Source organism: Lithobates pipiens, unplaced genomic scaffold (genome assembly GCF_037356315.1).
Source record: "Lithobates pipiens isolate NorthernLeopardFrog02 unplaced genomic scaffold, aLitPip1_a1.2 Scaffold_35, whole genome shotgun sequence".
In the NCBI taxonomy this organism is placed as follows: domain Eukaryota; kingdom Metazoa; phylum Chordata; class Amphibia; order Anura; family Ranidae; genus Lithobates; species Lithobates pipiens.
In genome coordinates, this window is record NW_027507811.1 from 16,320,769 (window position 1) to 16,333,161 (window position 12,393).

The 12,393-nt window shown below is 45.3% G+C and overlaps 1 protein-coding gene across 1 annotated transcript in view; it reads left to right on the forward strand.

Annotated features, from left to right (window-relative positions):
- The window catches only part of LOC143955519 (uncharacterized), a 346,177-nt gene that overhangs the window by 22,314 nt on the left and 311,470 nt on the right, over positions 1-12,393 (forward strand). The gene's annotated exons all lie outside the window — the stretch shown is intronic.

The following is a 12,393-nucleotide window of genomic DNA, read 5'->3' on the forward strand; positions in this document are numbered from 1 at the left end:
GCGATCCTGGCATGGGACGACACGGAGGCTCGGGACGGGACGACACGGAGGCTCGGGACGGGACGACACGGAGGCTCGGGACGGGACCGGACGGGACCGCTCGGGACACAAGTAGGCTGGACACACAAGGCTGCACGGACACACACACACACACACACACACACACACAGGGACGGATGGATGGATGGACACACACACACACACACACAGGGATGGATGGATGGATGGACACACACACACACACACACAGGGATGGATGGATGGATGGACGCACACACACACAGGGATGGATGGATGGACACACACACAGGGATGGATGGATGGACGGACACACAGGGATGGACGGACACACAGGGATGGACGGACACAGAGGGATGGACGGACACACACAGGGATGGACAGGCATATCTCACCCTCGGCTTATACACGAGTCAATAGGTTTCCCAGTTTTTTGGGGGTAAATTGGGGGCCTCGGCTTATACTCGGGTCGGCCTATACTCGAGTATATACGGTAATAAAAACTGTTCTTTATGCCTGGAAACTGTAGATTGTCCATAGCAACCAAAACTGTCCTTTTACATCAAAAATGGTTTTAGACCAGCTAGAAAACAGCGATAATAAATTAGAATCACTCGCAGAATTGAGGGATAGCGATTTGTGGGGAGATCCGTCATCAAATACTGAAAAGTAATGACAGTGACAATTCTGCAACTCAGCAAATTTCAGTGTTTTTGATTTGATTACATTATTGAATAATTTTTATTATTGTTATATTATTATTTGGTACAATTATTTATAATTATTTATTATATTATAATTTATGATTTCATTTTTCAAACTTTATTATACCCGGGATGTCTGCTAGACTCTGGTTTGGACAAATTTAAGTGAGTTATTCCTAAGAATTGCAGGACTACAATATAAAACGCCAAATTTTCATGCAAAATAATGGTACCGCTTTTAGCACCTAAAATCTGAAATAATCGTACCGCCAGGGAGGTTAATGGCATCCCAGTCTTAGTCCATAGGGTTCAATATTGAGTTGGTCCACCCTTTGCAGTTATAGCAACTTCAACTCTGTGTCCATGTCTTTATGGACCTTGCTTTGTGCACTGTTCCAAATCATTTGGTGGAGGGGGAGATTATGGTGTGGGGGATTGTTTTTCAGGGGTTGGGCTTGGCCCCTTTGTTCCAGTGAAGGGAACTCTCAAGGCATCAGCATACTAAGACATTTTGGACAATTTCATGCTCCCAACTTTGTAGGAACAGTTTGGGGAAGGCCCCTTCCTGTTCCAACATGACTGCCCACCAGTGCACAAAGCAAGGTTCATAAAGACATGGATGAGCGAGTTTGGGGTGGAGGAACTTGACTGGCCTGCACAGAGTCCTGACCTCAACCCGATAGAACACCTTTGGGATGAAATAGAGCGGAGACTGCGAGCCGGGCCTTCTCTCTAACATCAGTGCCTGACCTCACTAATTTGCTTCTGGAAGAATGGTCAAACATTCCCATAGACACTCCTAAACCTTGTGGACGGCCTTCCCAGAAGAGTGGAAGCTGTTATAGCTGCACAGGCTGGGCCAACTCAATATTGAACCCTACAGACTAAGACTGGGATGCCATTAAAGTGCATGTGTGTGTAAAGGCAAGTTTCCTCCCAATACTTTTGGCAATATAGTGTATATCACAAACTACACAGCCCAAACACAAAATGAAGAAAAATAGGAGACAGGAGGAGATGTGTACCTACCTGAATGTTCCTACAATGTAAGAGGTAGGGGAGATGTTGGAGGACACATTGGAGTTTGAGGAGGATCAGAGGTTTTATTTTATGTCTTAAGATGGGACTGTGATGATTTCACTCTCAGAACCTTGTGTAGGGATTTTTGGCTCTGGGACAACCCTACAAGAACTAGCAGATTGAGAGCGTTTTGTCACTGGAGCAGATAAAGTATACAGTTAACCTTTTAATCCACAGTAGCCACTGCTATTTATTTTAACAGAAACATGGACCATTCACAGCATCTGCTGTTGCAAGTCTGACCTTTAAAGAAAATGCCTGTATTACTTGCTGTCACACCCAGACAGGAATATAACAGCATTTACAAATGGTAGCTCCCTACAGAGGCATAGGTGCTTTACTTTGTGATTAGAGCATTCAGAGATTCAGCTTAAAGTGGAACTTGAGGCCAGAAAATAAAGATGGGTGAACAGGCAGGAATTATAATGCAGAAGAGTCAAGCTTTGTCTCTTCTGCATTAAAATTACTTATCTGCCTGTCCACCCTTGTAAAGTAAGCCGTGCATGCGCAGCTCACTGTACATATTCAGCAATGCCAAATCTGACTGAACTCCCCTGCATGGGCAGGAGTTACATCATCCCCGTCCGGCCAATAACAACAGCTGGCAATTGAGACCCGGAAGTTGGCTGCCTGTAGATGTCAACGGCCGGGCAGGGAGCTCAGGGACACTACGTCGCTGGAGCTGAGGTGTGTATAGTACTGCTTTAATGATTTGTAATGATCATTTTAATGAAAGACAAGGGAATGGTGCAGGAGATTTTTTTTTTTTTTTTACAGAAAATAGGATAACAAACAGTAAAATAAATGGGATTAAAAGTGAACGAAAAAGGCGCTCGCTGCCACACCCAGGATGGAATGTAACAGCATTTCCAATACACTAACTCCCTACAGAGGCAAAAGTTATTTTAATGAAAGATGAGACATGGTGCAAGAAAGTATTACCAAGTATAAAAATAAAAATCAAACAGACAAAAGCAACAGTAAAATAAATGGGCTTTAAAGTGATAAATATTTAAAGCGGAACTAATTTTTGTCAGCATTGACTACTGTTAATCCTTATGCTACTAGTTATTAGTCAATAGAAAGGTATGTTATAGTTATAGTTATTTGTTTTAAACTTTGTTTTTACATTTCTTCAGTCGCTTCCTGGTTTCTGGCCTAGGCCAAAATTACATTGAGAATGCATCGCAGGGCCAAACCCCACCCAATCAAAAGGTCTGAGGGATTTGATGTAGGAGTGATGTGTTTTATTATGCTCCAACTGACACGCCCTTACTGCCCTCTATTCTTTAGACAACATCTATACTGCCATCTGACAAGGTTTTACAGTCCAACAAACAACATATTGAACAGAAGGAAATTATGATTTGTTAGAGACCAAATATGATATGGATAGTATGTACATCTCACACCGGGGGTCTAATGTATTTTGTCAGCCCCGTGGGCCTTCTAGAATAGATGTGTTTGGTGTCTAACTGACTTACATGTTCTTGAACGGGTGTCCAAACGATGGCCCTCCAGTTGTTCAGGAACTACAATTCCTAATGCCTAGTTACGTCTGTGACTGTCAGAGTTTTACAATACCTCATGGGATGTGTAGTTCAGCAACAGCAGCAGGCCAACACTTTGGAGTTCCCTCTCTTGAACGTTAATTACTTTTTATGAAGGTAACTTCATTACAGTAAGAATTATGGAGATTGTATGAGACTTTCAATTTGTAAGGACTACATGTCCCATGGTACCTTTTTACCTGCAAGCAGTGATTCTTATACTGACTGAAACTTCTCCTCTCAGCATCTGTGTAGTTCAGAAGGTGGGCTCTGTGCATTCTGTGACATGGCAGTGCCTATGCACCTGGTGTAGCGAATACGGGTCACAGAATTCAAGGAAGCAAATGTGTATGGAGCTTCAAGTAAGTTTACAAACTTCAAGATCATTCAGATTAATAGGAGTAGGCTAGAAATAATTGAGATACACTATGGAAATAAATGTATGTTTTTGACCATGGATACGCTTTAATATTTGGGGGGGGGGGGGATATGTTCCATTTAGAACAATTAAATCCAACGGGAGATGAAGCTTATCCCTTCCAACAGTATGCATTTTGAGCTACGTGTAGATACAAAATGGAATGTCCTGGTTGTACAGAACCACCCAGGGACCAACAAAACCATTACATGGGGCCTGGTCTCGCTATAACCACACACAGCCACGCAGGCCGATGCAGCGATGTTGGTAATCCTAACTGTGACCCCCCATCCATCTGAACTGGCTAGTCTTTGGCCACTTCAGGAGGCCAGAACCACTCTTGCCAATAAATGAAGTAACGCCCCCAAAGGGGATATGTCCATCTCACCTCTTTCCTCCCTATAAATGAGGGAATCTGAAATACGATATATTGGTCTGGGAAAGTATATTCTAAAACATGGCGTTGACGGATTCTCCTGCCAACAAAATAAAATGGTAGTGCCCAAATTATTTTTTTTTTTTCTGGTTTTCTCCCTTTTTTATTACTAGCATGCATCCAAATTTCTGTATGTCCTTTTTATTTTTTGTTTGTTGTATTTTTACCTTTGTACATATTTATATGCACTGCCCTCTTCGGGGTATTAAAGCATAAAATGAATAAGTGCCTAAGATAAGAATTCATCCTCCTTGAGAGACTGCGGCATTGTGTTACCAGCATCTGTATGCTCGCTATAGACGTGCATCGTGTGGCTGCTGAGTGTATGCAGAACAGCGTCGGTGTGTGTAGACTAGTCCTATGTATGGGAAGTGGGGATGCAGGCTTTGACGTTTGCGTTCAAAAGGTAGGTTCAGAAGGGAGCGTTTGTATCGTTTTGTCGAGAATGGGGGCGAGATGCAGGAGCAAAGCAGCTGGGTGGCTTCCCAAGTTAGCACACGCCAACTTGAACGAAATAGCTCCAAAACCTCTCCCGAAAGGTATGTAGCACCAGGATGAGAAGAAGGGATGGTCGGCACTCGGGGTGATATTCAAAAAGTATAAATCTTTATTGAAGAGACATGTGCAACACTGTAAAAACAGCCTATGCATTTCAGACATTAGTCATGGCATAGCCACGAATGAGTGTCTACCATCCCTTCTTCTCAGCCTGGTCCATGGGAGTTATCGGCAGCCTCCAGGTCTGAGCACCGAGGCCAAGCCGCTATCTGGGGAAGGTTGAAGCACCCTCACATCTGTTTTCCCATGCAACACCGGGAAATGGCAAAAAAAATCTGGAGCATGGTGCCTTCTTGTTCTTGACAGCACCAACAAAGGTGGGAAGATTGCAGAAAAAGCTTGTGTTAGCCCCTGTACACACGGTCGGAGATTTCGACAACCAAATCCGTCGGATCTTGTCCGAAACTGTTGCATACACACGGTCGGACTTTTTGACAACAAACATGCAAATTAGCTGTTTTGGAGCAACATCCGACTGTGTGTACGCTCCATCGGACAAACTTTTTCTGTTTTCATCTGACTTTTGTTGGCTGTGCGAACGGACAAACTTTCTGGCAACAAAAGTCAGATGGAGCAAAGTCCGACCGTGTGTACGCAAAAGCATCGGACTTTTGTACAAGGTACAAACACGCATGCTCAGAACCAATGCAAAAGATCAGACTACAATACAGAAGTTGACCAAAGGTGGCGCTGGAGTCATTGAACGTCCTCTTTTGAAGCGGCGTCAGTACGTTGTGACGTCATTACGTTCGTGTTTGTTGTCAAAAAGTCCGACCGTGTGTATGCAATACAAACTTGTGGTCCACGCCCTTTGTACAAAAGTCCACGGAAAAGTTTGTACAAAGTCCGACCGTGTGTATGAGGCTTTAGTTGTCGAAAAATCTGATCATTCAGAACGTGATGACGTAATTTTCATTACGATGGGACTACTATCAGGCTAGTAGCCAATAGCTTTGATGTAGGAATTTGATCTGAGCATGCGTGGCACTTGGTCCGATCAAAATTCCCTACACATGATCGGAGTATGTCCGATCGAACCAGTTGGTCGGGAAATATTTCCAACATGTTGGAAAATTGGGTCCGACGGATATTCCGACAGAATCAGTCCGATGCATACCACACACAGTCGGATTATCCGACAACACGGTCCGATAGGACACATTCCGACGGATTCTCCGACCATGTGTACAAGGGCTAAGGCATGGTGGACCCTATACCGAGGAGAAGTGACTTTAAAGCTGTTTTCCACGATTTTACTTGCGATTGAGGTATAATGGATGATTTGTATAATCCTCTCCCTTTGCCGTTCTGTAAAGGTCTGTCCACTCTGCTTTGTTCGGGTGGCTCCCTAGGAGGCTCCACAAAGTTAGGGTTGGAAGATTCTTTGGTCTGCAGGTCCAGGTGGCTGAAGGTAATGCCACCCTATTAGAAGGGTAGATCAAGTTGGCACATTGTCCTCCTTCTAAAAAGGGAAAGGTTGGCACCATGAAAATTGGCTAAAACATTATGCTTTACTTATACAAGTAAAAAACAGACATAAAAAACAACAACGTGTTTCGGCCGTCAGGCCTTAATCATGATCATTAATCAACCTCCATACTCATTCAATGTAAAAAAGGAAAAGGCTGGCGCAATGGATATCGGCTAAAACATTATGCTTTATATATACAGGTGAAAGGCAGCCATGAAAAAGCCAAAATGTTTAGGCCGTCAGACCTTAATTATGATTAAGGCCTTACGGTCAGATTTTTTTATGGCTGTCTTTCACCTGTATTAACCACTTAAAGAGGAAGTAAACCCTGATGAGTTTACTTCCTCTTTCATTCCCTGCAAAGGCAAAGCATAATGGACTACTATGCATCGCATAGTAGCCCATTATGTGTCACTTACCTGACACAGGAGCCAGCGAAGGCACCGCTGTCCCCTGTAGTCCGCCGCATCCATCTTCTCGGTGGGTCTCGCAGCTCCGCCGCTGTCATCCGGCGAAGCCGCGATGACGTCGCACATGCGCACGAGAGCCGAGACGCGCGGCATCTTAGTTATCAAGGATGCCACGCTCAGTGCGCCAGCGCCGTAGACAGCGGTGCCTGTCTTCGGGCAAACATCTCCTAAACTGTATATAAGGGCAGCACAGGGTGTAGTGGTTAGCACTCTCACCTAGCAGTAAGAAGGTCGCTGGTTCATATCCCAACCACGACACTACCTGCCTGGAGTTTGCATGTTCTCCCTGTGCCTGCGTGGGTTTCCTCCGGGTACTCCGGTTTCCTCCCACAATCCAAAGACATGCAGGTAGGCTAATTGGCTTCTGTCCATAATTGGCCCTGGTATATGAATGGGGACCTTGGATTGTGGGCTCCTTGAGGGTAGGGACCAATGTGAGTGTGCAATGTACAGGGATGGGGGCAATTGTAGACACTCACTCAGGTTGAACTGGATGGACTGGTGTCTTTATTCAACCTAACAAACTATGAAACTATATTTCTTGGACCTACAGGTAAGTTAATCTAGGCTTACCTGTAGGTCAAAGTGGTTTGTAAAGGACCGGAAGATTTGCCCCTCCCTTAACGATCAGGCCATTTTTTGCGATATGGCACTGCGTCCCTTTAACTAACAATTCCGCAGTCGTGCCATGCTGTACCCAATCAAAATTGACATCCTTTTTTTCCCCCCCACAAATAGAGCTTTCTTTTGGTGGTAATTGATCACCTCTGTGGTTTTAATTTTTTAAAGTATATTGATTGGATTGCACAAAAGTTAGCGCGTCTACAAAATAGGGGATATATTTATGGCATTTTTTTTACTAGTAATGACGGTGATCTGCGATTTTTTATTTTTTTTTGCGGGATTGCGGCAGACAGATCGGACACTTTTTTTGGGACCATTGAAATTTATACAGCGATCAGTGCAAAAAAATAGCCACTGATTACTGTATAAATGTCACTGGCAGGGAAGGGTTTTAACACTAAGGGGCGATTAAGGGGTTAAATATGTATCCTAGGGAGGTGTTTCTAACTGTGGGGGCAGTGCATTGACAGGGAATAGAGAGAGATCGCTGTTCCTGATTACAAGGAACAGCAGATCTCTCTCTACTTCCCTGATTGACAGATCCCCATTCTATCTCTCTCAGGTGCGATCGCGGGTCGCTGGCGGACATCACGGCCGCCTGCCACGCGCATCCGCTGCGCGAACGCTTCCCACCTATACCCCTTAAAGCGACCGCTGCTACATACCTCCCAACTCTTTGAGATGGAAATAAGGGACACCTATCAGCAAAAGTATACAGGCATAGGACACACCCCTTGCCACGCCCCCATTAAAAAGGAGAATCGTACAAAAAAAAAAAAAACAAGATTAGTTAAACCCATGAGGGCTTTTTTTTTTTACCGCTACTATTCCTTTCGGGGCAATGTCTCGCTGCCTGTGATTAGCGCAGGGCTGCGCCGACTTCCTGGCGGGCTCTGCACGTGAACCATGCGAACACGTCGGAGCTCATCCTTAGAGATAATAGCTCAAATGCACCTGTTCCAGTTCACATTGTCCACCTTGACTGGTGCTTAGAAGGAAGACTGAATGCTCCTTGGGTGGCAGATACAACATTGGGAGACTCGGCACATGGTGACCACTCACATGTCCAGCCACTACTATGCCATCAGGTGTGGTCACTCTGAACACCAAAAGAGGGGGAAAAAATAAATAGACTTGCTATCCCCTGGGTGTGCCCAGGATAGGGTTGCCACCTGTCCAGGATTCACCCGGACAGTTCGGGTTTGGAACCATGCGTCCGGGTTTTAGACTGCCTGAAACCCGGACACATTATTCAGACTGGACTATGGCTTCCTAGCAGGGTTGCTGGCTGCAGTTGTCTAAGCTGAGAGTGACTGTTACATTCTTTCACGCTGCCCAAAGCCAGCACTAACAACCCCCCCCCCAAACACACACACAGACGGGAGAGGAGAGATGGCTCGATCTGCACCTCTCCCCCCTACCCCCCCTCTGTATCTGCCCACACTCCAATCCCCGGCACTCTACTTCAGAAAAGGAAAGTGGGGGCTGAAAATTTGAAGTCCAGCGGTCTCAGATACATCTGGATGAGAGGTGCTGATTGCCAAGGGGTGAGTGAGCTCACCATCCATCCCGGTCTGTGACTGAAGTCTCCCCCCTTCTCTCTCCTGCCTCTGAGAGAGTACACTAAAAGGTATATCAGGGTTCTCAGAGCACCCCTTACATCAGAGTTCCCCTTTACACCAGAAGCCACAGTGTTTCATCTCCATACATCACAGTTCTCAGTGTTCCTCCTTAAATCCGGGTTCCCAGAGGATTCCTTATGTCAGAGTCTCCAGAGTTCTCCTTTCCATCAGAGTCTGCAGAGTCCCCCCTTACAGTAAAGGGGACTCTTGTTATTAATTGCATTTGATTAGAAATGTTATTTAATAGCAAAATATATATATATATATATATATATATATATATATATATATATATATATATATATATATATATATATATATATATATATATATATATAGTTTATAATATAAAAAAATATATATATATTTGCTGTGTGCCGATAAAGTGTTTTCGGGTTTGACTTGAAGAAAAGATGGCAACCCTAGCCCCGGAGTCCAGGGAATGATGGGAACCCGAGATATTTTTAGAGTCAAATATGTTTTTTTTTTTTATTGTGTTTATCAGAATGAAACAACATAACATACATTATAGCTGGATATTCAATATAGGAAGCAGTACATTGTAGGTTTTATATTTGGTATACTCTAGGGCAGTGATTCTCAACCAGGGTTCCTCCAGAGGTTGCTAGGGGTTCCTTCAGCATTGGGCAATTGTTGCCTCTCAGATAAGTTCCCACCGACACCATTGATCTTTTTAGCTATCTCTGAAGAGGTAATTCTTCCCAATGACCACAAGTGTAAGGAGCATTCTTCCCACTGACCATCACACTAATGTATCATGAGTTGTAGATTTCTAATATTTATCAGGGGTTCCCTGAGACCAGAGAACTATTTCAAGGGATCCCCTATGTTGAAAAGGTTGAGAAAGGCTGTTCTAGGCCAGTGTTTCTCAACTCCACTCCTCAAGGTGCCCCAACAGGTCATGTTTTCAGGATTTCCCTCGGAGGGAAAGGCTGTGGTAATTACGAAGGCAGTGAAACTGATCAAATCACCTGTGCAAAATAATGGAAAACCTGAAAACATGACCTGTTGGGGGCGCCTTGAGGACTGGAGTTGAGAAACACTGCTCTAGGCTATAAACCGGTGGAATGTGACCATTTGACAAAAAGTATCTGCTTAGCCCAGGGCTGGACTGGGACAGAAATTTGGCCCTGGACTTCATCCAGACTGGCCCACTTACATTTAGAGTGTGCCAACAGCAGCCCCCTTTACATCAGAGTGTGCCAACAGCAGCCCCCTTTACATCAGAGTGTGCCAACAGCAGCCCCCTTTACATCAGAGTGTGCCAACAGCAGCCCCCTTTACATCAGAGTGTGCCAACAGCAGCCCCCTTTACATCAGAGTGTCCCAACAGCAGCCCCCTTTACATCAGAGTGTCCCAACAGCAGCCCCCTTTACATCAGAGTGTCCCAACAGCAGCCCCCTTTACATCAGAGTGTCCCAACAGCAGCCCCCTTAACATCAGAGTGTCCCATGAGCAGCCCCCTTACATCAGAGTGTCCCATCACCAGTCCCCTTACAGCAGAGTGTCCCATCACCAGTCCCCTTACAGCAGAGTGTCCCATCACCAGTCCCCTTACAGCAGAGTGTCCCATCACCAGTCCCCTTACAGCAGAGTGTCCCATCACCAGCCCCCTTACATCAGAGAGTGTCCCATCACCAGCCCCCTTACATCAGAGAGTGTCCCATCACCAGCCCCCTTACATCAGAGAGTGTCCCATCACCAGCCCCCTTACATCAGAGAGTGTCCCATCACCAGCCCCCTTACATCAGAGAGTGTCCCATCACCAGCCCCCTTACATCAGAGAGTGTCCCATCACCAGCCCCCTTACATCAGAGCATCCCATGAGCAGCCCCCTTACATCAGAGTGTCCCATCACCAGCCCCCTTACATTAAAGTGGCCCACTGAGCCATTGGCCCAACCGGGAAACTCCCGGTAGTCCCGATGGCCAGTACATGCCTGGCTTAGCCCGCAGTGTTAGGGGAAAGGGGGGACATTGGGACTTTATATGAAATACGTGGTAGCAAGAGAATAGAGGGTGAACTACTAGGAATTGTATTAATCATTGCAGTTGGATTTACAAAACCTATTGTAATATTGGGGGTTGTTTAACTCAAACGTAGCACTCACTAGCGAGACCAATCCACACCAGAAACTCAGTTTCGGGGCTTTTTGACCCACTTTTATTAAAAAGAAAAGAAAATGTCCATCAATAACTCCCACGCAGGGGTTTCAATTTCACAGCAGTCATAAACGAAAAATACCAAGCCACCTGGCTCTATGGTCAGCAGTACTGCCGTTTAGGCTTTACCCTTTAGCCCTCTTGGCCATATAACAGAGATCACGGACTGTACCTCTTTTACTCTTCCTCACTGCTCATCCCACAGCTTTGGGCCCTCTGACTACTCCATGCAGACATGCATGCTTCTCCCTTGCTTGCCTGGACTCCTCGGGAGGGTGGAGCCCAGAACCATGGTCAGGTGTCTAGAAATAGACCAACACACACCTGACCAGTCAGTGTGCTGGTGAATCCCAAAACCTGGACCCAGGACTGGGGGATTTCATCCCACCCGGATCACTTACGAAATCCCCGGGCTCCAGATCCCAAAAAAGAATTTAGTAAATAATGAGGAAACTGAAAAAAGTCAGTTTCCTCCCAATGTTGCACGCTCCCTGGAGCCCCTCAACCCGCCTGGTTGAAAATGCTGGGTCCGTACACTGGTGGGGTACCACACTACCACAATATGTTAGAATGATAAACAAAGTAATAGGCAATACGTGACAGTAGTAGCAATGGTAGTAATAATAAAATATAGTAATAACAAAAATATCACAAAGTATCATAATAAAACTCCAAAGTTCGCCGCAGCAAGATTAGATAAAAGCGTATGTAGCATAATGCCTGCAGGACCGAGGTCGTCGTGCACCGATTAGGGTAATATATACTGTAGTAACTCAGGATCTGAATGTATTTGATAGGAGCGCGGCGTATGATAGCTCTACGCACGTTTCGTGGCCTTTATACCACTCGTCAGGAGCAAAGCGCGTGTTAAATCTATAATAAAGGAGTATTATGGTATTCAGGAGTAAAGAAACGTAAATCAAAATAATAAAAAGCGTGAACGGGGGTGGGGTAAACAAAGAACCCACACCCAGTGCATGCTTACTCACTCAGGTAAGTGCATCGATGGTATGGTAGAGGTGGGTGCTGCAAGCCGCCCATATACACCTCCAACCCGGGAGCCGTGGTGGGCAGCTCAAAGAGGATAGCCCAAAGGGCCGCAAACCTGGAGTAGGCATAGAAATATCACGAGCCACTTCTGTGGAGAGGGTAGTAAAAATAAAAACATCAGGGAAAATTTACAAGGTGTGGAGGGAGTGGAGGAATGGAGGGGGGGTAATTAGAGAATCTAAATATCAAAGAAAAGGAGGGAAATTAG